Source organism: Coturnix japonica, chromosome 2 (assembly GCF_001577835.2).
Source record: "Coturnix japonica isolate 7356 chromosome 2, Coturnix japonica 2.1, whole genome shotgun sequence".
NCBI lineage: Eukaryota > Metazoa > Chordata > Aves > Galliformes > Phasianidae > Coturnix > Coturnix japonica.
Genome location: NC_029517.1, coordinates 86,717,854 through 86,743,919, shown reverse-complemented (window position 1 = coordinate 86,743,919; position 26,066 = coordinate 86,717,854).

The window sequence follows — 26,066 nt, the reverse complement described above, 5'->3', positions numbered from 1 at the left end:
CACATTTTACTGAGTGAAAGTCTGTGCTGTCAACAGGGTTAGACTATATTTCACAAACTGCCCTTTCCCCCAGCATGTTATCTCACCAGTTTAATCTCCTCATAAATCGACCCATTGGCACAATAGCTATACACTGCACTAAATTCATATGTGAAATGGTCTAAAGGGCTATGAATTGGGAGCTGAAAAAAATCTCTTTGGGAAATGGAACAATAATCTTAAATGCAAGAATATATCCATTTCAGCACTGCAAAGACTAAGATACTTCAGTGATTGCAGCACACTTGGTAAAAGCAGCCTGTTCTGTGTTTAGTTGGGATGGAATCATAGAATAGCTGAGGTTGGAAGGGATCTCTAGAGATTACCTCGTCCAACCTACCTTTTCAGGCAAGGTCCCATTGAGCACAAGAGCCAGTATTGATTCTATTTTGAATATTTCCAGGGAAGTAAACTCCACAGTCCCTCTAGGTAACCTCTTTCACTGCTCTGTCACTCTCACAGTAAAGTTTTTCCTCATGTTTATGTGGGACTTCCAGAGTTACAGTTTGCGCTTGATTCTCTACAGTTTTATTGGCCCTAGATATTCAACTTACTTTCCTGTCCTCTGACTTCACAAAATGACATAGGTAAGGATAGGAAGCATATGCTTTGCTTCCTGAAACCTCTGTCCTGTGTCAATTGAACAACGCTTGACTAGAGCTCATCCCAGCCCCCTCAGTTCCCATAACCAAGCAGCAAAATCACAGCCAAGATGAAAGGCATCAAGTACCTCTGAAGGCTGCATGAGGGGACTAATACACATTTGTTAAGTGCTGAGAACCTCTGTATTTGAAGGCAGGATTCAAGTCATTTACAATTGGGCTATGTGCATTTAGAAACATAGACTTAAAAAAGTATTTAAAGAGAGAAGATGAGTAAATTGTTTTGTACTGGTGTAAGTGTCCAATAGTTGTCACTGGGAATTTGCAGGGTGGTCTCTGTGAGAAGCATTCAGGGCTGCCCCATGTTGGGCACAGCCACTTCCAGTTGCCTCCAGCAAATCCACTCGAGGGCACAAGGCCGTAAACAATAGGTGTGGCACCTCTGGGCAAACGCATATAAAAAAGTGGGAAAAAAAATGCCACACAAGCAGAAAAGAAGGGAGAAAATCAGAGAGAAACAGTAATGTGAACTCCGAGATCAGAGAAGAAGGAAGAAGGAAGAAGAGCACATGCTCCAAGTGCCACAGCAGATATCCACACTGCAACCTGAGAAGAAGACTATGCCAGAGGAGAAGGATATTTCCCATAGAACTGCAGCATGTGGACAGACCACACTGGAGAGGAGGAAAAGTGTGAAAAGAAAGATAGAAAGAGAAATAATTACGTATTGACTGCAGCATCTCCTTCTCACCCATTATGCTGACACAACTAGGGGCAGGGGGAGGAACAGAAGCATCAAAATGCAGTTGACAGAGAGGTGGGAAGAAATGTTTGACATCTGTCTTTGTTTCTCACAACCAGCATCTCTTTTAATTGTCAATAAATTAAGTAATTTTCCTTGAATTAACTCATTTTTGCTCACAGTGGTAATTGGTAAGTGATTGCTCTGTCTTTATCTCAAATGTGAGCTATCTGTTTCTTTTTATTTCTTCCCCATTTTCTCCTCTGTTCTGCTGGGGAGGGGAAATGAGTTAGCAGCTGGGTGAGACATTTGCTGTTATCCAAGGCTAATCTACCACAAATGTGAAAAATCAAAGGAGAAAACAGAAGACAAAATCACAATGAGAGAAATAGTGACTAATCATCCACACAGAAAGTGATGACAGAATCTGACATATGAACACAGAACTTTCTACCCTGTCCTACAGGGACACTGATGGTCTCTTGCTAAGGTCTACAAATTGACTGGGAAGGAAAGGAAGAGTTTTGCCTGGGCATTAGCCACTCCTTCCAAACCTATAGGCTGGGCCATTTTCCTTTTGCCTGGGCATTTTTCAAGATCACATTTTGCTTCTGTTTGACTTCTTAAAACAGCAAATTTTGCATAAATGTGCTGTGACCCACTGTATATAGCATGTGACAGAGAATCATTTAAGCCTTCAAATAGTGATTTAGTCACTTATTTCTTATGTAGATTTACATTCCTAGTCTTAATAACATTTAATGAGGAATTTTCCAGTTCTTTAACAAAAATAAGTCAAAAATAAGATCCTGAAAATTTCCATTCATCAAAAAGTGTTAGAGTAAAAATAATGCAGTGACAGATCTAGAATGAAAAATGTTCTAACACATGTACTCTTAACAGTCCAAACAGAAAAGAACAGAAGAGAGTATCCACAGTATATGTAATCAGAGAATACTATTCTAAATGGTAGTATAATTTTTTAATCTACTTTATAATCTGGCAATACCTTTTAGTACTGTCATAATAGAGTGCCAGAAAACTGTCTGAATTAGACTAGCCTGTAGAATAGAGTGTGATGGATGAAAGTGGGTTTATGCTACATGTAGAGAAAAAAAAAGCCTCAGGCATACAACAAAGTTATATGAAGAGGAACCTGGGCATAAACAAACACACACAAATACAATACATATCCATGTTTACTTTCAAGAGGTATTTTTCAGAAAAATAAATTACAGCAGTAGGTGAGAAGCCTACAAGGAATCAGATAGATGAACAATGCTGCAGAATTCTGTCTCCTGCACAAAGGGGAAGTATATATCATAGTTACTGTCACCATTGGCTGTTATAAGGAATCAAGAGCAAGCACAACTGTTGGGCTTAAAAAAGAGTAATAACAACTGTCTTAGTGGCACTGCAGCTTGTAAGCTGCTATGAGGTTAGGCTGGTGGACAGAAAAAGACCTAGCATATTATCCATAAATCACTGAGCAGAAGCAGAAATATTGTTCCTTGGTTCTTCTGCCAATCAGAAAATCAACCTGCATTTCCTGTTGTACAAATGAGAAGTATAATACCAAGGCAGACACAGAATCGCAAGAGTCTACAAGACTGGTAGAGCATCTTTATCTTCAAAATGCCAATTTGAGCTTAACAATAAAGAACTCAAAGGCTGCCTTTAAGTATCAGTCATATTGCATATTTTATGTAGGTTAAATGCTTTTTACACATTTTGCTGTCAGAAAGATTACTCACTTATTGAATTACCTTTTGTTTCTGGAATGCTGTTGAATATGTTGGGAAATTAAACAAGGAGGAAAGAGATAAAGAACAGATTTTACATATATTTTGGTCTTGATTATGGGCTCCCAGTAAATTCTTATGAAAATAATTAGGCAGGTACAAACTCAAAAGATATTTCTATCTATTCCAGTAGAGCCTGGAGTACTACAGGCTCTTTCAATATGTTTCAAGTTCAAATTTACCATGTAAGGTGTTGTATTAGGCGAAATTCGACCCTCGGGATGTAATGTGATAGGCCCTCCCCTGCTGGGTCATGCATATGTAAAAAAGATAAAGATGAAACAGGATACCTATATAAGGGAACCTCACATTCCAATAAATGCCATTTTACCACTCACCATATTGGTGTAACAAGCAGCTGTGACTTGGTCAGGGCCGTCAATACACATTCACAAAGGGACTTGACTTTCCAGGTTACCAGATCGAGGTAACAGTAAGGATTTTAAACAAGAAAGCATTTAAAGGAATTCCCCAGTATCTCCCTGTACGCTGAATAGAACTTATGTTCTAAAGCAGTAGGAAATGTCAGACAAAAAACATTAAAAACAAACAAACAAACAAAAACACACAAAAACCCCCAAAACACCACACAAAACAGGTCAGCAAAATGTGATTCTGTTTTTGAAAATCAAGAGTTTGGAAAAATTCTGTTCTGTCCAACTCCCTGTAAATACAGAGTAGTTCAGTGCAAACCTTAGAACCCCATCAGTTTTTATATTTTGCAATATAGTATTGTACCTTGTGTCAAGAGCATACAGGGGCATGAATAAATCACTGTCTAAAGTTTTACCTCTCTGACATTCCTAGTTCAGATTGTAATAGGTATGCTGACTTGATCTTTAGAGAACTGAATAAATATTTTAGTTTTAGTTTTGCTTCATGCAACTAGATGATAAAACCTGAGTTTCATTATTCTCTGCATGCTCTGCTTTCATTTTTTTTTAAATTATAATTACTATTCCTTTAAATACCTTGTACATAGCAAGAGGCAGCAAAATAAGATTTAGTATTTATCAGAGAATATACTCCATAAAAATGGAGTACAGAGGAAAAAAGAAAGAGTTGTAAGTAATGAAGTGGATTTATATATTGCCATCTCCTACACAGCAGGCAGATACATTTCTAACCTGCCAAGAGAATTATTCACTACTGAACAAAGTCTATGATTTGTAGATTGGCAAAACAGGTTGACTTATAGGCAGTAAAAATTTTGCCTGATAAAATCTTCAGGATAAGCTTGATCTAAGCTAACTAGTACATGAATGTTAAATAAGACTTACGGCCTGATGAGAGTTTTTGTGCTTAAGGCTATATTTTCAACATGTATTTATATATTCAATTTTCTGTACTCGGTAGTTGTACTTTGGTAGATAGATGAGCTGTACAGTGGCTGTTTCATGGGTAATGTGATTCTACTTTTGGTTGTACAAAAGCACAAAAGGTAACCATAATTCTATGCATGGTGCATAGTGTTCATGTCACTCCATGTGTATACTTCAAGGGATTGTGTCATTTTCATGGCTTTCCTGCAAAATCTTTTTTCCATTTCTGACACAAAACAATTTACTATGGTTTGCAGCATTTACAAAGAGCTGGGCAACTGGATCCACAGCATACATTCCTTCAGGGGGGAAGTAGAGAAAATATGTGTGAGGAAAATACAGTCCAGCAGTGGGAGAGCATTTTTGCTTTAAAATTTCATTATTAGTTTTTTTTGTTTGTTTGTTTTGTTTTGTTGGTTTTTTTTTTTGTTCTTTGCTTGATGCTTTCCATGCATCTTTCCTCGGTGCTTCTATTTTTTCCCTCTATTTTTCTATTTCTGTTGAAAAAGTAAAAGATTGGAAAAACCCATTTTTTCTTCAAAAGCTCACTCAAACTTTACATCACTAATAGCCCAGAAAAAATTGACTTTTTTTTTTTTTTTGCAGTTGATTAAACATAAATTGATATACCTTAGAATTCCTAGACAGTTTTCCATAAAATTTTCCAAATATTTCTTAAAAACACATACAAAATTTCACTCCATCATTTTTTGACATAGCAGAGGTATAAAAAAAGGAGATTTTTACTTTGACAGAACATCTCTTGGTTCTCCAAACTATTTTACTGTGATACAGAACAATTGTATTATTCTAGAAATGGGCATACTGGTTTAGCATTCCTTTCAAGAACCTGAACAAACTACAACTACAGGTCTTTTTGTTACAGTTTACAATTTATCCACTGTATTTTGATTTACCCCTTTCACTGCTGTCATGATTTGGTGGAGTTGCTGACAATATTCCATATCATAACATCATGTGCTGTATGGATTATTGGAAGGTTCATGCTCTGGTTCTGTAAAATGGCAGCATCCCTAGTGCTCAGCTCTCAGAGAACATCACGGTCAGAGATAAGTCATAGGAGGAGGACAGTGGGCGTCTCCGGTGATGCAGTGGTAGGAATGCCGCTTGCAACACCAGAGGCCCGGGTTCGAATTTCCTCCTGTGGCGTAAGTGGTAGAAGTGCCGCTCTGCTACACAGCAGGTTCGAATCCCAGGGTTTGGACTCGATGATCTCTAAGGTCCCTTCCAACCCGCACGGGACTGTGATACTGTGATATATACAATCTCGCTCCCAGGCTGGAGTTCTCTCTCTCTCGGACTCTTGGGGAGTGGGAAGCGTTCCAGCTGTGTCGCCTAGAGTTCACAGTAGGCCTCTCGGTTTTTGGGGAATCTCTCTCTCTGTTTTGTTCAATTTATTAGCCTCAATCATATTGCATTATATTGTGTTATCTTGTATTCCGATATCATATTTAGTAGAATAAGTTTTCCTCCTTAGATTGCTACCACTGTTCTTTTTCCCATTTCCCTTTCCCTACTTTTCTGGGCCGGGGGCCCTACGGAGTGGCTGCCCCCTGTCACGGGCACAGATAAACCTAGGTAACCCGTGACAACTGTGCAGATGAGATGTTTAAAATGGATGAAGTTAATGTGCTGAAAGAGGAAAACTTTGAGAATGTATATTGTTCCCAAGCTCCTGGAAATTGTTGGATCTGGTGACGTCTGTATTCTGGTAGGTATCTTAGTGGCTGACAAGAATAACAAGATATTTCCTCTTTCTGAAAATAAATAAGATGTTACAAGACTCATACTGGAGATTTCGGAGCACCAAAGTGCTCTGAAAAAAAAAAAAAAAAAAGTTAACAGAAATCCAGACATTGAAAAAGAACCCCCACCCACCCCCCATAAAATTTACCCTATTTACGAACTGTGCTTAACTTCTCCAAATGGCCAGGTTTTGTTAAAACAGGATAGGGAGTTGAGCCTTCATTTCTTGTTTCACTTCTTCCAGATAGCAACATGTACCTGCAATTTTAAAACTTGTGTCTCCTTCCTCATAATAACTCACTTCATGTGCAAGAATTCATTATCCTAACACTGCATATGCAAATATGTGAACTGTGACTCATTCTTCCCCTGAAGCAGTTGGGGTCAACACACTTGAATAGCTGCCTTTAATCAATCAGCTACCAGGTTAAGCCTGCTTAAAAACTTGATAGTGGATCTATAACAGAGCAGCTCATTTTTCATTTTCTTGTTTGGCTAAAAGGAAGAATACGTATGATCGTTGTATGTGATAATCTTAAACTGCACTGTAAGCTTTCTAAAGCCTATAAGTACAAAGGGCATCTCCCTTAGAGATCCCTTACCTGAAAAACAAACATTGTAGACCCAGAATTATATTGCATATTTGTTTCATAAATAAATTTATTGGTGTATTTGCCTTTTTTCCTCTTTTCGTTGCTAAGGTAGAATAATACATAGTGAAAGTGCTGAATATCTTATGCTCCTCTTACTTTAGGGGATCCAGTCAAAAAAAAAAACCAAAAAACTCCTATCTTACTGACATATTATGCAACCACATGACTGCATAGAGAAACTGTTTTGAATAATTTATCATTTGCAAACAAAAAAGACAAGTATTGTGCATAACAACGTGTTTCATCAGAGAGCACTTTTTAAATTGTCTCCTGATTATTTACACAAGAGAAACAACTATGTACCATTTGTAAATTATTAACTTTATTTGAAAAATAAATTATCCAGAATAAACACTTACTGTATCGCGTAACGATTATATACTTGTCCTCCTTCCAAGCTTTAACCAAGAATTCTATTTTATGGGAGAGATTGAGGAGAGAAGTCTACATAGAGAAGAAGCCAGTGTTGCCTTTGCAACCAGACTGCATATCACCAATTCTATGTTGAAGCTGAGTGTTATATTAAATTTAGTGAAATATATTTTGTCAGCAAAGAAGCTCATGAAATTTCCCATGTTGGCTGGGGTAGATTTGATTGGCACATGAATGGGAAAGGAAATCAAAGAAAAACTCTCAGGCTCAAGGTTGTAACCTATGCTTTTCTTTTTAATCCCACACATACAGACCTTCTCTGACATCTCAGATATCCACACTGTTCCTGCTTAAGATAATGTGAATTATATGTGCACATCTTTGGATGGTTCCAGGACCCTGTACATGTTAGATCTATCTCCAAGAAAAAAGAAAGTTCTAAAATACTCCATGGACTAAGTGGTGTCTCCAGTGAAGCCATGGGGATTCTCAACTTTGGCTCCTGAAAAACTGAGATTTTACTCTGTCTCTTTTAAATGTAGGCTCTGAGCTACCTCTGTTGGAAGAATGGTCTCTTTCATTTTAAGACTAGCCTTGATGTAAGTACTTGTGAAAGATGCTAAACTTACACTCCTGGAGCCTTGCCCTTTAGCTGCAGAGTAGTTTCATCACGGAAAAGCTTTCCTGTATGAACGTACCAATATGCACCAGCCTCTCAGTTCAGTCCCATTATCTCTTCAGCATTTTTTTTAAATGGGTGAATATCACACCTCTATACAGTTGAACACTACTTCTAAGACTGTAACAACTTTCTCAGAAAGGAGGGTTTAGGATGTTTATTTAAATTCAAATCTGTTTGTGTATCTATGATATTTAATCTGTCCCTAGCACTACAAATACTGCATAGTTTTGACATGAGTTTCTGTGGTCTCCTGTGATTGTATTTTATCTTTTCCTAGAATTAACCACATTAAAGACTGCCTAATGTTCCTGAATCCTTGAGGATCTTTAGCTAAGCATTAGTATTAAAAGAAGGGAAAAGAGAAGATTCCCCTTTTCTCTTCTTACTTCTGCATGATTCATGATGGTTATCTTTGGGTGTCAGTGCTCCTTGACTTGGTTATATTAACACAGGAATGATCCCTAACAAGCTTACATCAAATGGTGGTAAAAATTCATGTTCCAAACTCACCTCCCTTGCTGCCTCTTCAATGCTTGTTCTCCATATAATGACTAAAATTATAAAACTTAAATCACTTTCTCCATATCATAGAGAAATATGACTTACTGGTGACTTAATATGACTGTATGCTTCATAGCTTCATAAGCTCCTCTTAGTTTGCAGTAACATGCAAACTCCCTATTCTGAAGTAAACTCATATTAAAAATAAATAAATAAATAAATAAGTCTGTAACTCCTTAGATGACAACAAGACAATTTTATGGTATAGATACTGTCCAGCAGCGAAGTATTGCTACTCTTCTACTAACAACACATAAAGAGAAATCACATGGGAGACTGTCCTGGTATGTATTTTCCATGCTGGAAATATCCAAATGAGCTATATTTATAGAATTTATTTCATGTTACGACAATTCCTGCTTTGATATTAAGAGATGTACTTTCTCTGTATGAAATATTTCTTTTTCTCTCTCAAACACTATTTTGTGCTTGAAGGGATCCTTGCAAATTCTTATTCCATTTATGTGCAGATTTCCATTGTCCTTTTTGTCACTGCCCCGACCTCCACTGTAACAGCAGAAACAAATATTGCCAACATGAACCAAAGAATAATAAAACTGCACTGTGTACAAAATCACATTTGTTACATGACCAATTCAGGAGACTTGACACGGTCGGCAGCCTAACAATATGAAGCAGAGGTGATTTTTCCAAGGTCTTCTTCATTTATGTAGCTTACCTAGACACCTCATTCCACTCCAGCTATTTCAAAGCATTTTAAGAATGTTTAGTGGAAAGAAACCATGACTTCAATTTGAAATATGAGAAGTTTAAAACTGATAAATATCGACTTCTTATACAGTGCATGCTGACAATGTTCTGCAACTATTTAGAAAGTGAGCCTAATAAAATTTTATTATTATTTATTATTATTATTTATTATTTATTATTACCATTCAATAATACATAGCTGTACTATGACTCAGCTTATCTAAGATAAGACAGAAAAGAAATATTGTGGTATGTGGTCATTTAGCTCTGAATCTGATCTCTGTCACTGGCCACTGTGGATGCTGTCGGAATAAGCACTAGCATTACGGATACTGGTAGATACATTATACATTATACAGCTGTGACAAAATTCCAGTGTGTTTCCCATGCCAGATCTTTCATCCATGTATGTGTGGTGAACAGTCCTTCTATAAGCCAGCCTAATTGCCTTTTAACCCATCTGTACTTCAGAGAGCTGTTACACCTTATGAAAACAAACCCTGAGATCTCATTATCCAGAGGATAATGTCCTTAGATTCTGCAGCATGTGAAGTATCCTCCATTCACTTTCTCCGTATCACAGATTATTTCATATAACATCTGTCATATACTTGTTATATGTATATACTTGTGTATACTCGGTATATACATTTATATGGATTTTGAATGTCATTGTCTGAATCTTATCATCATCATCATCATAGTCTCGTGCAGGTTGGAAGGGACCTTAGAGATCATCGAGTCCAACCCCCTGGGATTCGAGCCTCTGTGTAACAGAGCGGCACTTCTACCACTTGCGCCACAGGGGGGATTCGAACCCAGGGCCTCCGGTGTTGCAATGCAGCATTCCTACCACTTGCACCACCGGGGCACACTTATGGAGAAGTCTATTGCATATAAGAAAAACCTTAATAGCTCCTCAGTAGGGCATCCTTCAGTAAGGTACTTCTCCTCTCAGTGCAATCAGAAAAAAGAGTAGAAGAAAAATAACACATTTTATTTTCAAATTCATAGAATCGTAGAATCATAGAATTACTCAGGTTGGAAAAGACCTCAAAGATCATCAAGTCCAAACACAGCCTAACCATAGTACCCTAACTCTAACAACCCTCTGCTAAATCATATCTCTGAGCACCACATCCAAATGGCTTTTAAACACATCCAGGGACAGTGACTCAAACACCTCCCTGGGGAGCCTATTCCAGTGTTTAACTACCCTTTCTGTAAAGAAGTGTTTCCTGATGTTCAACCTAAACTTACCTTGGCACAACTTGAGGCCATTTCCCCTCATCCTGTCACTTGTCACCAGTGAGAAGAGACTGCCCTGCTCTCACTGTAAGCACCCTTCTGATACTCGAAGAGAACGATAAGGTCTCCCTTCAGCCTCCTTATCCCCAGACTAAACAGCCCCAGATTCCTTAGCCTCTCCTAATCGGGCTGATTTTCCAAGCCCTTCATTAGCCTCATTGCCCTTCTCTGGACCTGCTCCAGTACCTCCATGTCTTTTTTGTACTGAGGTGCCCAAAACTGAACACAGTACTCAAGGTGAGGCCTAAATTCAGATAGACATCAGCTATTTTTATTAGTTTCTATTGTACTTTAAGATGCCAAAGGGCCAGAGCTGGTAGAGCCTATGACTCTAGAATAAAATAAAGAATGCTGTACTGTACCACTGCACCTCTACTTTTCTTCAAAGAGAATTTGCAGTTACTAGCCTTTAAAAACAAAATGCCAAATGCCCGCTTCAAAGTCAAGTTTTCTGTGAAAATCCCTTTTTTCAACCCAGTACTAATGATTTCTGCCTGCTACAAAGGAAAAGCAAGTCAGTGATTGCAGATAGACTGGGACATCCACACTAAAGCTTCCTATAAGGTTTTCATCTGGATCCATCTCTACTCTGCTACTGTGAAATACATTTTTGCTGGAATTCCTGGAAGTTGATGTGCTTAAATAATAATAATAAAAAGAATATCTTCTGATGCCATCATTATTTGTTATTCAGGTCTGTTAGGTAAAATGTCTAAACTTTTTTTTTTTTTTTTTTTAATGATTGAAGACAACATTTTAAAGGAAATATCCAAGCACTCTACTAATGTATTCTTAGGCATCCATTTTATTATAGAATTTGAGAAACCTGAGTGAGATTTTTTTTACAGAAGCATCTTAAAATTGCACTGCAGTGAGTCTGTTCTCCCTGCATTTAGTATGAATCACCAATAACAAGTTCAGGTGTAAGTGCTGCTGTATCAAATCCTTGAATCTGACATCTGTTTTTTAATGTTTAATGTATGCTGAATGTAAGAACAGAGATATAGTCAAGAAACACAACGAGCTAGTAGCACTTGCATAGAAATTCAAAGTGATATTAAATGTTTTTATCACAAGAAATATTAGCCCAGAAAGAAAGGACAAAACCCACAAAATAGTTTGAATCTTGTGTTCCTGTTGTCAGACATAAAGGACAATTTTGTAAATTATATCTACAGCAAAGACATTTCTTATATAATCAATTTTAACACAACAGCTTATGAATGACACTGATAGGCACATTCTGGGGAGATGGGAGATGTAGATTCTTCGCTAAAACTGCTTTATTTTGAGGAAGGCAGTGAAAACTGTCATATCCTCAGCTGGTAAGTAGGTAATGTGATAACTATATACTCTTCCTCTAGCCCTCTTGCTACATTCCTTGACATGCTCTGTATATAAAATAAGGATAAGATTTGGCTGTTTTTGTGTTTGTGTTTGCTTCATCCTGCCTACTTAGCAGTTACATTTCTTAAATACTGCTTAGTACTTGAATTCTATGTATTCATAAAATTATGAATTTAGCTGGAAGTGTAAATGAAAATGTAGTAGTAACAACACTAGAAGGTGAATTACACCTTTCAGATCTCTACAAGCCTACACTACATTTATTTTTCCAAATTTCTGTTAAAATTCGCTGCTCTAGATTTTAGTAACTTAATACTGTAAAATAGGTGTGCCCAACTTATGGCCCACAAGCCACATGTGGCCCAGCTCAGGTTGCACTGCAAACCGTACCACCTGCTGCTGTGTCAATGTGGTGGCTCTGCCCCACCAAGCAGAGTTGCCTTGCCCTGGAGCGTGGGGTGAGTGCAGTGCAGCACTGGCAAATAATATGGCGCTATGCTTAATTTGCAAGGAAATTGTGTCAGTTTTCAAAGATCACAATTAAAAGACAATATATATCAGAAACATATGCCAAATTCAATGCATATCAAGGAATGCTTCATAAAAACACAATAGAGAAACTGAAAAAAAAGTCTGTCACTTGAATAAAACATATATTTTTTTTTTAAATGAAAACTCAAACAGGCTCTGTTATTAAGGGTAGTTACATGATAGCAAATCTGGCTGCAAAAAAATGAAAACCATTTCCTGATGGTGAGTTGGTGAGTTTGTTAAGCAATATATGGAAAGTATGATAAAGTGTCCTGATAAAAAAAATAAAAAAAAGATAAAAAAAATTTTCTCTAATATCAGTTTTTCTCACTAGACTCTAGTCAGGTGAACTTAAATAGGAATTTCTACTAGATGTCCTTAGATCAACAGCTGCTGATTTCAAATTTTATGCTTTAGCAATAGACAAAAATAATGATGCTACAGATGCAGTTCAACTTGCCATTTTCATTAGAGGTAGTCATAATAAGTATAATACAGAAGAAATGGCTTCTCTGGTGCCATCGAAGGGCACAACTAAATCTCTTGATTTCTATGAAGCAGTAAAAAAACACATTAAAGTGATTTTCTTTAACCTTTGTCAACATATCTGGTATAGCTACTGATGGTGCCCCAGTGATGGCTGGTAAAAAAGGAAGACTTCAAAATTAATAGAATATGATGCAGCCACCACAGTTAACTCACATCAAGAAAATTTATGTGCAAAAGCTTTAAAATGGATAATGTAATACAAATCAATATCAAAGCTGTGAATTTCAAAAAGTCCAAGTAACTGAATCATCACCAGCTCTAGGAGTTTTGCATAAATATGGGTACTGACAATGGGGTCATCATTTACTTTTCCAAAGTAGCTAAATAAGGGTAAAATGCTGAAAATACTTTACCAAGTGAAATCAAGTCCTTTATGGAATAAAAAGAAAAATTTGTGCCAGAATATGAAGATGGAAAATGGCTCACAGATTTAACACTTTTGGTGGATTTTATTGCTCATTTTATGAGTCAAACATGTTTTCTAGGTGAAAATCACCTTATCTGTGCTATGTTTCAGACAATAACAGCATTTGAAATGAAACTTAAATCGGGGCTAGCTCAAGTTATGGCAAATAATTTCACGCATTTTGACACGTTGGTTAAAGGCAGTCCTGTGAACAGTGAAAAATCTGCAGCTGAACTTTCCATTATGGTACAGAAATTTGAGAATAGGTTTCAAGATAAAAACAAAAACAACAACAAAAACATTGTTTTGTATATTTGTGACTCCATTTTCAGTTGACATGAATATATAATTTGCTGATTTGTCACACTGAGTCTATAGAGTTGCAATCAGGCATTCAATTCAAAGAAACATTTGGTCATGTCTCTACCAGATATTCACATGCCCCTTCTTATGAGAGAAAAAATATCCTTTGCTTCAGTCACACCTTATTCATGTCATCACTTTTTGGCAGTACATACATTTGTGAACAATTATTGTCAAGGATGAAGCACAGGAAGAGTAATATTTCATCAAAAATCTCTGATGAACACCTTGAGAACTCACTCAGAATGGAAACCACTGCCAGTGAACAGCCTGATGTATTAGTTTCGTAAAAACAAGATGAAACATCCCACTACTTTTATGGTTTTGTTGCTCCCTGTTTTTTAATGTTTTAATTAAAATATACACATGCAAAACAGACAAACAAACAAAAAAAAAACAACACAACCCCTTTGTTACTTACATACATGAAGTTTATTACATTTTTTTATATGCAGCCCGTGGCAATTCCTTTTTGCTAAAAGGTCGGACAACCATGCTCTAAACAAATTCCATATCCCAGAACATTGCCCTGATATCCAGCTCGTTTTTCAGAATTCTTTGTCAACTTGTGAGCTTCCTGACCTCTCAACTCAAGCAGCTATTAACACCACACTGTTTCAAGCAAGTTTTCCATTCAGATAACATATCTATCCATATCCATTTGGTTTAATATGTCATAGAAGAATTCATGGAATGGCATCAAATGCTATAATAGATGATTCTGTCTTTGAGCTCTCTTTCCCAATATTATTCTTGTCTTATATTACCATACACATTTGTGTATATATAAAATCATTCATTTCTGCTATCAGTGTTTACAGACTAAGAATAAATGTTTTTAATGCTGTGATAATAAAAAGACTGAAAATTAAAATAGACAACCAATAAAATCAACAGAATTATGCAGGTGAGGAACTAAATTTTAGAAAGCATTATCAGTAATCCAGAAAGCACAAAGTGAACAAAAATACCTGGTTTTAAGAGCGTAGTCTATAATCAGTCCCTTCCTTTCTCTCTTGTAATAGAATATAAATGCCAAGATAATCAAGGATGTATATAGAAATGTGATATTAACAGAAAAGAAATTAGTTACTTATATGTTAGTTTTCATATGATATTTGGATATGCACAAATGTCTTTGTAGTAGAGTACAACTATTACAAACCACACAATAGTTTGTTCTTTTAAACACAGATTATTCAACAAGCAATCCCAACTAAAAATAAATCCAGTTAAAAAAATTGATGTAGTAAAAATACTTGATCTTTTCTTTTTTTTTTCATTTTCATGAGATTAAGTATTTTGTTGTATGTTGAAAAAACATAATGAGCATTTTTTGGAAAACTATTGTCTCCAGCCCCGCAAGATCCAAATAAAGAACCATATGTTTCAGTAAGAACCTAACATATGTATATGTTCAGTACTGGTTCTCGGAGGAATCTAGTGGTAGATTAAAAGGCTGATCTATACTAGGAGATCCAGAAGGATATTACCAGAAATGTGTGTGATGGTTTATGACCTATTATTCATACAAGAATCTGTATAATTTTTGCTGGTAGTATTATAATGCCTTGAAAAAGTTCTTCAGAAAATTCTTCAAAATACAAGTGGTTTCTTATTTTTGTCCCTGCTCCATTTCTGAACTATTATTTAAAAGATTAGTTAAGAGTCTTTATCTGAATTACAGAATTAATGAAGTTGGAAGAAGCCTATGGAGATCATCAGGATCATCTGGTCCAGTCTTGTTCTGTTGAGGTCACCTGCAGAAGACTGTCCCACACCACATCCAGGTTGCTTTTGAATATTTCCAAGAAGGAAGGCATCACGACTTCTCTGGGCAACCTGTGCCAATGTTCAGTCAGCCTAACAGTCAAAAAGTGCTTCCTGATGTTTAATACAAACTTTTTGTGTTTCAATTTGTACCTACTACCTTTTGTTCTGGAACTGGGCACCACTGAAAAGAGTCTGGCTCTGTTCTATTTACACCCTCCCTTCAGGTTTTTATGTACATTGATAAAATCTCACCCCTCACACCAACATTATATGGGCCTGCATAGCACAGCTCTCTCAGCATTTCCAGTCCTTTCATCAACTCTAGCTTTAACTAAATCCTAGAAACAATTCTGGCTACAGTTTTGCCAAAGCCTGTTATATATAAGGTATAGCTGGATACCCACCCCTTCAGACTAGCCTTTTCTTTTACCTTGTCATGGCTAGCCCTGACCAGAACCACCTGAACTCTGCCTTTCTTACAGGCACAGGATTACCCCGAGCTGGCCTGAGCTGTTCTATAGATGGGCTTGTGCTCACCCTTATTTTGGCCCTTTCCCTCAAGTATGGCCTTGTATCAGTGTAACTTTGGCTCTTGCTTCTTTTGCAGCCAGCTGGATGGAGCACGTGGTTGATCCCCTGACCTGGTTCACTGTTTGCTCTGCCTGGGTCTGTCATTGGACCTGCCTGCCAGCATGTAGCTCTTACTGCTGCATTCAGACCTGCTGAGATGGTGAGCCAGCAGTGGGGATGTGACTGGTCCTCAGCTTCATGCACACCTGCCTTTGGAGAGCAGCCCCCTCTCGTAGTTACTGTACTTATTGTAGATTAGGATCCACATGGCCATGGTAGGTTAGAGCCTATGCATTAATTTAGGATTTATGAGTTACATTTCCTACAGAAATCTGGGGCACCAGGTAGTTATTTTCATACTTGTGATCAGTCTTTTAGTTAAAAGGTGCTGATAATGCTTTGCTGTCATCCTGAATGCTTTGATCTAGAAAGCTTGGGGAAAAAATAACAACCCAAAATCCTCCAGAAAAATGTCACCCCACCATCCCTTGAAGTTGATTTTTTAGGTGGGTTATTTATTTATTTATTTATTTATTTTAAGAGGCCATTTTCCTTCAATACATAGTAACTGTAAAACAATTTTGTGACCAAGGTGCAGTATGAATAATTGTGGGCAAAATTTGCAAGAGAAAGCAGTTTTTTTTCAGATGAGTCCTATTTTCCCTACAGAAACTGAAAATTCTCCTCAGAGATTCTACTGATCAGAAGATTTAGATGAGTTTAATTAAAAAAAAAAACAAAAACAAAAAGAAAAAAAAACATTCGGTAATAAATGTTAGTTTATTATGTTAAATTATGTTATTATTATGTTATTAGTATGTTAATATGTTAGGCAAAAAGTTTTCATACAAAAAGATTACCAGACTGATTTGATAGTAAATCATAGTATCATCATAGTATCATAGTCTTGTGCGGGTTGGAAGGGACCTTAGAGATCATCGAGTCCAACCCCCTGGGATTCAAGCCTCCTGTGTAGCAGAGCGGCACTTCTACCACTTGCGCCACAGGGGGGATTCGAACCCAGGGTCTCCGGTGTTGCAACACGGCATTCCTACCACTTGCGCCACCAGGGCACACAAATGGTTTGTATATAGTATTTATTTTTTTGCTTTCATGAATTTAGTCATGCTATCATTCACCTGCTAAAAATTGAGTTAGGATAATTAGTAGCAAGGTGGAAATGGACTGAGGTGGAAAAAACTGGTAATTGTATTCCAGTGATAACCTTTGGGCCAAGCATTGTGCACTCATGTTACTGATCTGAAGCTGCAAGTCTACTTGGAAGTGTAGAGATCATTTGAAGAATTACAGATGATGGCTGTCAGTTGAAGAAGTGGATAACAGTACTTGAAAATATAAATTAAAATACTAAACAAAATCAGATATTTCACTGAGAATATAAATTTTATTTCTGAAGGCAAATATGCCTGTCACTTGAATGGTTTCTTCTCTTTCTCCTTCTTTTAAACTTTGATTTTTCAGCTCAGATTTACTAGACATGTTTAAAATTTATTCCCAAGATGCTATTTTCACAAGTTCTTTTATAGACTAGAACTGCAATTTTAATAGGCTCTAAAAATGAAACCTTTTATTTTTGGTACACAGAACACTGTATACTAAATGCAATGCAGTACAAGTTCTGCAAAGTGCATGAACTTTAATACTTGCACTCTCTATTTAAGAATAGAAACTTACAAGTTCATATTTTTCTACAAAAACTGAGATGCAAAGATTTTCTTAAAAAACATGTTTGATTGTTTTCCCTTCTCCTACTCCACATCATGAATAACTTTTCAGAAGTGCTTTGTGAAAACAGTAATGTTTATCAGACTACAGAGTTTTGAATTATACTCCTTATGGATAAAGTGCAGGTCTCATCTAGAGTGAACCAGAATTCTACAGGGTGACATTAGTCAGATGGTAGTAGCAATAGAAATAATAGAAAACTCTAAATAACAGAGCTATTCTTTTTAGAAAACAATAGAACAAATAATAGGAATATTATTTTTCAGTAGTAGCTACAGAAGTATTTCTTCTTTTTGCATCATATCATCTGGACAAGATCTCTTCTCAGATTCACTATTTCCAAGTAAGAGGTCAATTAAAAGTGTCATAACTAAATTATTCTGTATGTATTATTAATGCATGTAATTCATAACATAATAATTTAATCATAATGTGATTAAATTCATGATACAGACATTTCTTAATTTTAGAGTAGTTTATTTGGGTTCCTGATTAATTATGTCATTAGTATGAAGTATTCTGGAGTAGATGCCATCCACAGCTGGAGTTAATAACCCTGAAAGTTATAACCATGGCTGTTCTGCTTCCAGGTTAAGGAATTTGATGTTTCGTTTCACTTTGAATTGAATAATGCGTTACATTTACAGTCTGGCAAAGCTATTTTATACATTTTCTCACTTAAATTCCTGTAAGCCAAAGACTCAGTAAAGGCTCTTTTTGTAGGATGACAGACACATACATCATGAATTATTGCATTAATCCTGTTTGGAACTGCCATAGAAAGTCCCTTCTAGCTACAGAGTGTTGAGTGAAAAGGTATTCATGCAGATCTGGTATGCGCTCAGGCCCTCTTTCTCAACACAGGATATCCATCTTTAGGTCACCCTTGAACATGCAATTTCTCTCTTCTCTTTCCATTTTTACACCATCATAGGTCACAGTGACATCAGAAATACACTTCCAAGTCTTATGTCTTATACTTCTTGAAGTGGCTTACACAAAATGTTTTTGAGGAATTACAATAGAATTGCTTTAGTATATTCACCAAACTGTTTTGGATTTTATCATCTTTATGCTTTTTTTTAACTTTATCATTCACATCTTTTTTTTTTTTTTTTTTTTTTTTTTTTTTTTTTTTTTATTAGGTGCAGGAGGTATTATCAAATAACTGGAATTAACCTCTGATGTGCCATCATTTACCACATAGCACACAGATTTTACCCTATTAAATCTAAATATTGTAGATTCACACAAGTATTTTAGCTCTCTAGCTTGAATCTAATTCAAATAATTGTAGCAGTGAGTGCCCAATGCTTTTATCTGTAATTTAAATTATAGATAGCCCTACATCTAGTAGAATGCTTTTAACCTCACAAAGAAGATTAACAAGTATTCAAGAGAGACATTAGATTGCTTCTACACTCTGGAGAATGTAGTTCAGGTAATAAACATCTTAGATGACATCATAGAAACTGCAGAAATGCAAAGCAGCCCAGCCTTATTGATCTTACCACAGCATTAGCTAGCCTTTTCCAAATGCAAAGTGTGTTTAAGTTAATGCAGCTGTAGCCTTAGTTAAATTCCTTCTTGCTTCACACAAAATGCTTGTACCGTACAAATTCTACTGTTGCAGAGTGATTCCTTAGTTATACACAGTTTGGTTATTGTTAATGTTTCTGCATGGCTGAGAATCTCAGAAAAGCTGCAAATGAATCACAGCAATCATTAGTGATCAAGAGTTTTCGATTACTAAGTCACACCCACTTGTCAAGCAGTTGATATAGATGAAGCAAAGCAGAGTTTGTATTCAGCATGAAGTTTTCTGAGAGAAGGGAAGATTACACTTCCTGAATATTTAAAATGCAGACACATCACCTGAGAGGCAATTCTACTACACTGGTTTAGTTGAGCATTATCAAACCAGTTTCCGAAGCCATAATATGATTTGGAAATTGAAAAGGGTTACTATGACTACAAATGTTTAATTCAGGGAGATAGTAACCTATTCAGCTGTTTTGAACTAGGCTTTCTATAGATATTGCATTAGCAAATCCTGTATCAGGTACATCAATGCCTACTGCTGGAAAAGATATCTGAAGGAAAAAAAAGCAACTCAAAATTTGGGCAGTGTACAGTCAAATAGTTGCAATAGTAGAGGAATTTATTTGGAAGAATGCCTGAAGTCTCGTAAGCAGTTTCACATAAAGACAAGTTGCAGTTTTGCATGATATTTTATATAAAGCCAAACTGCTGTCTTGTAGAAATTTAGGAGATAATAGCGATCTAATTTCAGTTTTGTTACAGTTGGTTACCCACAAAATCTTGTTCTGAGCAAAAAGGAACACACTAGAGATGCAGCTAAGAATTTATTTTTAGTTAAAATAATGTTTTCCTGGACACGTAGTTCAAATTATAACAAAGAATATAATTAAGAATATTAAATGTATTTACAGCTGTCACCAAAATGAACAGACTTTCTTCTGATGGGATCTGGCTTAGTTTATGCTTTCTTTTTCTTTTCTTTTCTTTTTCTTTTCTTTTCTTTTCTTTTCTTTTCTTTTCTTTTCTTTTCTTTTCTTTTCTTTTCTTTTCTTTTCTTTTCTTTTCTTTTCTTTTCTTTTCTTTTATTTTTTTAATTTAATATTAATATTGTTTAGAAAATGGACTTCTTTCTGCAGTGTAACATTTAAAATATTGAAGCACATAAAGAAAGAAAAAAATACTTTGATTTTTCTAGATTGAAGATGAAATTGCACAAATTGGTTGTTGTGTTCACAGAAAGAATTGGAAAAGTGGGAAAAGTGAAGGTACTTAAACCAGTTCCACTCCCATATTCATAATCTATTTTATATTTATTTATCTAGAGCTCATTTCTAAGGAGTTGAGTTCTTATTCCCCAAGATTTTAGCGTGTTGAAAAAAACTAAACTTGTGAAAGCTTCGTTCAAGACTGACCACCCTCAAATGAGGAATCAAAAATATTGCTTACCAATCTGCAGTGTCTGTTTGATACTAGCATATGGTTTTGTTATCTCTTTGAATTAAACAGCTTTAATTTCCATATATCTCCATGTTGCTCTTTTCCCCATACTTACTCAGTTTGCACTTTAATGCTTCTTTGTTTCTCAAATCTTGTTTGAGACAACTGAAAATGGGAAGTGAGTTATAAAATAAATATGTTTGAGATGAATAGCTATAGCTTTCATAAATCTGTTTTTTAATTACAAATGAGCTCAACATAGTAATGCTTTTTACTTTAATTACAATTTTGATGACCTTCTTGAACTGAAAGCCATTTCTCTTTATTTAATGACATTCATGTATGTGTTTGGGGAGTTCTGTTGCTAAGTGATTTCTAGGGAAGCTGGTGAAGCAAACTAATGAAGTGTCAGATAATATTTTGTAGTGATTTCATGAAATGGTATTATTGGACCAAGAAGAGACCTGTCTTCCATTTACAAAATCTTCAGAGTTTAAAGGCTTGAGAGAGCATACCAGACCCACTTTCACAAAGTAAACCTCCAAATACAAAAAGAATCTCCATCTCCTTGTTTTACCATATCTAACTTGTGCATTTTGCTATATAATATGACTGGCTGCTGATAGATGAATGCAATGTAGATATGCACCGTTAATTTCCAAGAATACAGAGTATGTTTATAACCTAGTATTGCTTGTAGAGTTTCATCTCTTCCTTAAACTTTTGCTGTCTTCATGAGGTAGTTGAAGACACAGCTAAACAGTAGTGCTTATAATAAAGTAATAGAAATCATTTTTTTGATATACAGTTCCGAGTAGCTGTGTTTTCTCTTTTTCAGCATGTGAAACTTCATAGTCTGAGTAGATAGAAACAAAGACAACTAAAATTTTGTTAACAGCTGACATTGTTTATTATGCTTGGATGAAAGATAGGAGCAAGAAGAAATAATAGGAAATATTCAGTTTCTGCTTGCTGGCTCTCTGCAAGACCTAAAGTAGAAGAAGCAAAAGGCATTTGATACTGACCTTTCAATATTTTAACATGAAGCTGAGATAAGCACCAGAATTCACATTAAATGATGACTTGTTCTCTTGGAGCACACACCCTAGCTAACCTAGTTTGCAGTATTTCGACAGATCATTGAAATAAGACTGGTATCATATAACCAGTCTCCAGCATAGTATGTGAATCCTGTATGTCCTGTTAGAGGAAAACTGTGAAAGGACTGTCTTTTTGCCTTATTCTCTCTGCTATAATCTGGTCTATGAGAAGGTCTCTCAAAGGGGAGAAAATAGAAAATAGCTCCCTTACCAAAAGCAATTGAACATCTTCAAGCAGAAAGCCAGTTTCTGCACTCTAAAGAAAAGCAAAAAAGTAGCAAGCTGAAAACTGTACTGCAAATAAATGGAAAGACTTCAGCAAAGAGCAAGGGGAAGGTGTATAGGTAGATGAAAAGATGAATTTTTTTTTCACAGGAGAAAAGGGGCAGCTTCTGGACAAAGAGAGAGGTACGGAGACAGTATGCAAACAGTCCCATAACATTAAGAATTCCCAAACCAAGTTGAAGAGTGAGAGACTCCAGCCTGTGAAAACATGTAGTTCAGATTTTATTATTACCCCTTTTAGTCTTTTTTTAGCCAGTAATGGAAACAGCTGGGTGGTAGTTGGTGTTCCAGTGCAAGAAGTTTGGAAAACAAGGACATCTGGTGTCTTCAGTCGTGCTTAATTTTAGGAAAATAACAATGCCATAGCTTACTAGAGCGGTTCAATTTTAGTAAGATTTTACTGAAATTCATGACTTACCCATATAAAGTTTCCACTGAAACGCACAAAACCCTTACTTTTCTAAAACCAAGTTTGTATTTCATCCTCAGTAGTAAAGTCTTCTTTGTACAAATCAAGTGTGGACCAAGGAGAAAGGCTGCAAGATATCTTTTCAACAGCTGTTTCGCCAGTTAGTATGAGATGTCAGTGTGACTTTCATATCTTACCCAGACAGTTTTCATCTGTCTGCTGATACTTCTGTCAGTACTGGCTGTCAATATGAGCTGTGACTTTTGGATTTGTGATTCCAGCTTGTCTCTTGGGAAATGAGCAGAACCAAAGTAATTACTTACTATTTGTAGCAATAGTCAGATGGTTTTTACAACTACACTTTGAATGGAGCAGACCAGCACAACTTTGCCAGTTAATCTCTCATATTCTGCTTTCACTGAAGGTTTAGCAACAGTCATATTGCCCCACATAACTTCATAGGTGACATGTGAGTACAGAATTGAAGCATTAAGCACGATGTACTGGAATAAAAATTGTCAAAGCACCAAAGATGTCTCAGTTTTGATTTGTTATATTATGATATATTCTTTAATAAAAAGAAAATGATAGCAAAAACAAGGAAGGTAGGCATTCTTAGTCTGATGTAATGGATTTATCATTTTCCTACAGTCAGAGTGGCTAAACATTTATTGAGCATATGAACACTTATTAAAGTCAGACATTTGAAGATAGAAAATAATGTAGCAAATTGCCATTAACTCATTTTGTTGAAGGTGGAATAGCTATTCTACCCATTAAAGGTGACTAATACTTCATTACATTTTCTCTTCACCTTTACACATTCTTCCGTAAATGACAGACCAATAGCAAATACTTGTTTTGCAATGCTTTTATGGTAATCAGGACAGTACAAGTCTCTGTATTACTCTATTATCAGTGGCATTTGTGCATATATGAGGACTACTACAGAACAATATGAGAAATCTTGTAGGTAAGCATTTGCAACTTTAAATTGTGTTATATTGTTTTGGGTTTTTTTTTTTTTTTTTTTTTTTTTTTTGTCTGCTACAGATGCCTTATAATCTTGAATCAGATCATTCAGTCCCTCTCCTTTTCCCTACAACTATTCCCACACTTCAAAGAAAGCTTGAAGTCTTGTAGTATAGACTCAGATATTTTGTCTCAGTTTAATTTTCCTGTCTTTCTATCCTCTGTAAACCTGATATTTCAAGCAAATTTTGTTTTTAGCCATTTCTTATGAAATGACCTCCATGAATGATGTATAAGCCTTTCTAGCAATCACTTCTATTAAGTGAATATGCAGACCAACTTTTGTTGAACTCCTGAATCTTCTGACACTTTGATATAGGGGTTAGATGACAAAGTGGATTGCCTTGTCCACCAAGATGTGGTTGAAGAAAATTTCACTGACAAGTGAGGTAAGAATTACACTTAAACATACAGGGAAAGACACAAGGAAATTACCAAATGTTTAAAATCCCAGTAATAAGTGAGTAACTTATCTCAGGAAGCAGTTTAGAATTGTGTAACAGTGGTGACTACTATCATAAAAAATCACGACTTTACCTAGAAATACATACTTAAATTTATTTGATTCAAGCTCTTTATCCTTGCCTAAACAGGGATGAATATAACCATATGGCTTTCAAGGATGGAAAGCTTAATTCAAAGGTGGGAAATGTTTGTTGAAAAATGTGTTTGACTCCATCCTTCCAAAGCTAGTCATTATCACAAGTTTTACACTTGAGCTAAGAGGAAAGGAAGTACAAAGTAGGGTATAAATTTTTGCTTGGCAGAATTGTTTCTTTAAAGATTAAATACTATTTGACTTGAATTATGTAGTTTCACAGTGGTTGTATGGATATTTCAATTTACATTTAATATTAACTGTTTTTTCAATAATTCTATTGACCATGTGAAATGTTACTTTGGTGAGAGAGAAAAATTATGTCTTCTTATAATTGCACTTAAATTTTACAGTGTGCTAGGACTTTTCACTCATAGGCTTTTAATCGCTATTGCCATTTCTGCATTTTTAGGTATTTGCAGAAGTGAGAGCTTTAGTATGTGCTACTATACCTGACATTTTGCTTCCATTTCCTTCATCCCTCCCTATACATTTAGGAATGCACAACGTTATAGATGGGCTGCACAGACTAAGGTCTTTCTTAGTCCTCAGCTTAAGAAGACAAGAGTTTAGTCCCTGACTCCTCGAATCTCTCACCTTTGCTAAAAGTAACAAACCCAAAGCCTAGGTGGATATTCAAAGCTCAACAAGAGCTTTCACCTAACCTCTTGTGAAAGGAGCAGAGACATCAAAGCAGTAGTTCAGATTCACCAGACTTTTCTCTCTGCTTGGACACTGCAATATGCTTTCCTCTTGTGGGTGCCCCATCCTTGGAGGCCCTCAACACCAGACTGGATGGCATCCTGGGCAGCCTGATCTGATGGGTGGAAATCCTGCCCACAGCGGGGGGTCAGGATTATATAGGCTTCAAGGTCCCTTGCAACCCAAACCATTCTGTGGTTCCATGATTCTATGGCACTCTGATACTATGATTCTTACATCCCTTCAAAGGAAAAGAAAGCTGTTATTCACTGCCCTCAGAGAGCAGTTTGCTTATCTCACATATTTGAGACCATAGACAATGTTCCAACAGACGCACAAAGCCGTAGAAAGTCTAGGTGTCTCACTGTATAAGAGGTAGTTTCTTATATGCTGCCTATTTCTTGAGCATGCTTTGCTGTTTGCAGCTTTTGGGACATCACAGATTTGAGATCTAATTAGTTTTTGCTCAGCTTTCCCCTGGAATCTCTTTTCTATAGTATGTTATAAAGAAGCACGCATGGTGCCTGAAATGCCACAGAACTGGATTTAAAGGGTTTTATTTAGTACTGAGAAAAAAAATGTTTTGAAAGAATTAGCAGTTGAAAAGCAGCCTACCATTTTCAATGTTATTTCACATACTTGTATTGAAACACTTGGCACTTTTCAGTTTCTTGCAAAAGGGCTGGATAAGCTCAATGATGTGGTGTACTGTCATGAAATATTAGAACAGCAGTATTTGAACTGGAGACAGATTTGCATTTCATGATATACCTGTTTGATTTCCTTTGTTATTTTATTCATGATTTTATTCAATCACTTTGATGTATTAATTTCATGTGAAATGTATATTTTCATTTAAGCAAATTAGAGTACATTTAAAAGATTTTTTTTTTTTTTAAATCTTCACTCTGACTGATAGATAATGACAATCTTGGCATGTCTGAAACAGAAATTCTGAAAGCCCCAGAAACAAAACTTTTTTAAAAATTATTATTATTTTTATTTTTTTTCCCAGGGTGGTAATAATACTGACAGTCTTGAGGAATACATAAACATGTTTCTGTAAAAGAGGACCTATCTCCGGATGACTGGAAGTTAAAAGAACTCTTGTTCTG